The sequence below is a fragment of the Triticum dicoccoides genome, chromosome 3B (assembly GCF_002162155.2).
Source record: "Triticum dicoccoides isolate Atlit2015 ecotype Zavitan chromosome 3B, WEW_v2.0, whole genome shotgun sequence".
NCBI classification, from domain to species: Eukaryota; Viridiplantae; Streptophyta; class Magnoliopsida; order Poales; family Poaceae; genus Triticum; species Triticum dicoccoides.
This window is the reverse complement of record NC_041385.1, coordinates 104,844,232-104,848,786: the sequence shown is the minus strand read 5'-3', so window position 1 is coordinate 104,848,786 and position 4,555 is coordinate 104,844,232.

Genomic DNA, 4,555 nt, shown 5'->3' with positions numbered 1-4,555 from the left:
CGTGGTGTGGAGGGCTGGATGAACATGACGACCCCGTGGAGGGCTGGATGAATAGTAGACGGTGGAGGGGTGCCCGTGGAGGGGTGGTTGAACAGTAGCCGATGGAGTAGCGTGCGGTGGAGGCTGGATGAACAGGAGCCCGTGGAGGCTGGAGGAGGTCGACGGTGGAGATGAACAGTATCCCATGGAGTCCCGTTTTGCGGTTCGCCAGACCCCTCCCGATGAACAGGACCACCGTTTCAACCGTAGCGCTCCAACACAAGTCCGTTTCATCTGTTTTGCGGTACGCCACACACCTCCCGATCAACAGGACCCCCGTTTCGACCGTACCGCTCCAACACAAGTCCGTTTCGTCCGTTTTGTGGCACGCCACACCCCTCCCGATCAACAGGACCCCTGTTTCGACCGTAGGAGGTCCGTTTCCTCCGTTTTGCGGTACGCCACACCCCTCCCGATGAACAAGATCCTGTTTTGAACGTGGCCGGTCGAACACAAGGCTGTTTCCTCCGTTCTGCGGTACGCCAGGCCTCGTTTCCATCGCCTGTTCCGTCCAAGCCCTCCCGATGAACACGACGACGCATTCCGTTCCGACCCAGCTGGTTGGCTCCCCTTGAACACGACGACGACGCTGTTTCTCCATTTTGACCCAGCCATGTACACGAGCCCTGGCCGTACGTATGCGCGAGTAGGCGTTCGAGACCCCGCCCGTATGTACACATACGTGGCCGTATTTTCTTTCTTGCACACTGGCCGTTGTACGTGCGTGTACATGCTACGTGCGCGCCTGTACTACGACACGTACGCGCCTCTACTACGACACGTGCGCGCCTCTACATCGATCAGTACATATGTACGTACACGTTCGCGACCAGAATGACAACGCTACGTACGCTTCGACCAGGTGGGTCCCGACTGTCAGGCACTTCCTTGCGTGCGAAGATGTAGCTGGTGGGTCCCAACAGTCAGGGGGGCGAATTGTTTTTTTTTGCTCGGACGCACTTCCTTGCGTGCGAAGGTGTAGGTGGTGGGTCCCAGCAGTCAGGGGGGCGAATCGTTTTTTTTCTGGACACACTTCCTTGCGTGCGAACATGTAGCTGGTGGGTCCGAGCAGTCAGGGGGGCGAATCGATTTTTTTCGAATGCACTTCCTTGCATGCGAAGATGTAGCTGGTGGGTCCCAGCAGTCAGGGGGCGAATCATTTTTTCACGAAATACGGTGGCCCGTCCGATGGGTTCTTGCTGTCAGGTGGAGGAATAATTATTTTGCGCGTAATAAGGAGGCACTTCCTTGTGGCTGCCATGGACCCAGCTGTCAGCCTCTCCACGTACAGTCCACGTCCGATGGAAGTAGTTCCTTGACCATGTTGACCACGCTGCGCCGAGAGCACCACGGCGGTGGACGACGGTGAGTCCTAGGAAGGGGATGACGTAGAGCCGGGGAAGACGCGGCAGTGGATGCACACACGGAGAGTAGTACGAGGGTTCACTGGTTCGGCTGCGCTGCCATCGCTGCAGAATAACAGGGGGTGTGGGTGAGTGGAGGGATGGCCTGGCCAGCGGTGGGAGTAGTAGGGGGCGGTGAGGCCTCCGCGGCAGCACAACCCGCCACGGGAGGCAGGAGCAGGCGGCACGAACGGCGCTGCTTTGGGCGGCTGGAGCAAGAAGACCATATGTTGAAGAAGCACGACGGCCGTTGGATGGACATCGTACGGTCACTGCAGCTAGAATTGTTTATATTGACTAAGTTGACAAAGCCCTTGGTATGTCAACTTAGTAGGCCCACATGTCAGCTTCCGAAATGGTGCACCCCAGATGTCAGGGGAGGAATCATTTTTTGGGCGGGTGAAGCTAGAATATCCGAGATTGAAGAAGAAGCACGGCATCCGTTGGCTGGACATCCAATGGCCACTGCTGCTAGAACCGTGTGTTGACTATAAGTTGACAAAGCCTTGCATACGCGTCAACTCTGTTTTTTAGGGGACACGTCAACTTAGTAAGGCCAAAAGTGTGTGGCAGAGAACTTATAGCCCATTTGAGATTTGTAAGAATGTGCAACCCATTTTTGAATTCTAATGGAATTTACTACAACCCATTTACAATTTGTTAAAAGTACAACCCATTTCAACCAACCGTTCAAAATAGAATTCAATAAAATTTCCCACATTTTGATGGGCTCCGAAATATTTTTATCCCAAAATTTCTAGTCAGATTAAATACAATTTCAATATAAATTTATATTACATAAAACTCAAACAAAGCATTGCGCTCGCAACAATTAATGAAATTAAAATTTTCAATATCCAAAAATAATATTTTATAAAGTAATTACGTGTTTGGTGCATTTTTTATAGTTACTGCCCAGTTTTCATAATTACATCCCATTTATTATTTCTTAAAGCCCATTTTCTTGTTAAGCCTAATGCATCCCTCCTAGGAAAGATTTGCAGCCCAGCGGGGCGGAGAATAACAACTTGACCTTGCTTGGGTATTCCTAAAAAAGGTATAGCTGGGCTAGCCATTTTCAGCTTGAAAAAATATTAATATCTGGGCTGGATATCTGGCCTGGGCTAGACGGGCCACAACCCGCCCAGTTAATACCTGCAGCGATGTTTTCATTGTTGTTCAGAGGAGCAAAATTAATATCTGGGCTAAACATCAAAAAACTCTGCAGTGCTCACACCTCAAAAACACAAATACTGCTTGAGCTACTTGGTCCCAGCCATCGACCGCTTCTTGTGCAATTCTCTTGTTTATTGACTAGTACATAGGTTGACAATGGTGTGGGACCGTGCTGTCAGGAAACCAGGAGGAAGCAAAATAAATTATATATATATATATATATATATATATATATATATATATATATATATATATATAAGGAGGCACTTGCGTACGTGAGGCTATGGCCCTGGTGGGTCCCCATTGTCATCCTCTCCAAGTAAAGTCATCTCCTCGCCCGTGCGAGCTTTCCGCCCAAAACAGTCAGTGACGCCCGCCCCGCTTCTCGGTGCAAGCGATTGCTCCACCTTCAAACAACACAAGTGTCGTCCGTCCGTCCATCTGCCGCCCACATTAATGATACGCAGTTGCCGAGGCGGCTACTCCGGCGCCACACTTTCGTCCCTCCGCCGCCCACCATTGCTATATAAACTGCTGCGCCGGCCATAGCCGCAGTCATCCGCATCCGTTCCCTTTCTCCTGTCCACACCACTACTGCCCACCATGGCTTCCTAGCGCTCTAGCGCTCTTTGGGACGGGCAGATGATAGACCACAAGGAGATGGCAGCCATTGTTGCCGACCGTTGGCCGGCAGGCAGCCGGAGGACAACGGCGTCCCAATGGAGAACATGGTAGTCGACGATCCGGTGCCAACCCCCTCCTCCGCGCCATCCTCGCCGGTGCATTTCACCATGACCATCGGCGAGGCCAGTGCCCAATATATGGACACGGTGAGGCAGATGCGTGAGGAGCAGTTCCGGGAAGCGAAGGGGGACGCCGCCTACAACCACCATCTCCTCCAGGAGCACCTGCAGGCGGAGGAGCAGATCGCCGTGGAGCGGGCGGAGCAGGAGGCGCTGCTCGAGTCGTACCGCTCCACCCGCAAGGGCCGCCTCGAGAGCTGGCGGTACCACATGCGGGTGGCGGAGGCTGCGGCCACCTACAAAGAGGGCGATGAAGCGGGCGAGGTGCTGTTTGGCGAGACCGAGGACGAGGCAGAGGACAATGCCGACTCCGACGAGTCCCCGCTCCGCTGGCACTGACGAGGCCCTGCTCCGCCGAGGCCCCGCGGCGCCAACAATGAGGCAGAGGACACTGCCGGCTCCACCGAGGCCCCGCCCTGCCAACAACGAGGCACAGGACATCACCGGCTCAGGCGAGGCCCCACCCTACCGGCAACATGGGGGAGGATATCCACTGCTCCGCCGAGGCGCCGCCCGCCGGCAACGAGACAGAGGACATCGCCGGCTCCACCGAGGCCCCGCCCCGCTGCCAACGAGGCCGCGCCACAGAAAAAACGAGGAAGAGTAGAACATGGTAGGTCACCGCCGCTCAGGTCCAAGTAAGGCCACCGCTGCTACCCTCCGATTGAAGCCAAGCTAGGCGGGTTGACCATTGACAGCCGGTTAGCTTCTTGGCGGCAACATGGAGTCGGAGAGCTGCACGGGAGAAGAACGCCGCTTCTACTTAACTGCTGGTGCAGGTGGCTGACTGGCACATGGGCCCAACATGCCACATGTCAGTTATGCTACTGCACCTGCAGTTAAGTCACTGAAGCTTCTGTTCGGCTCACCGGGGCACATGTGGGTAGCTTCGGTTAATTAATTATACCTCTAGCGTACCCCTTTTTAGTTGAAGAATGTATGAAATGTAATGAAATCCGGCATGTTTATATGAAATCCGACCGTGTATGAATGAATTTATTTCGATTAGTTCGAATTCCTGTATCACTGGCATTGGATGAACATGCAAAAAAATACGTACTAGCATTATTCCCAAGGTGATCACCTCATTTGCAGCAGTTTCACATGTACTCCCTCCGGTCCTTTCTAGTCTGC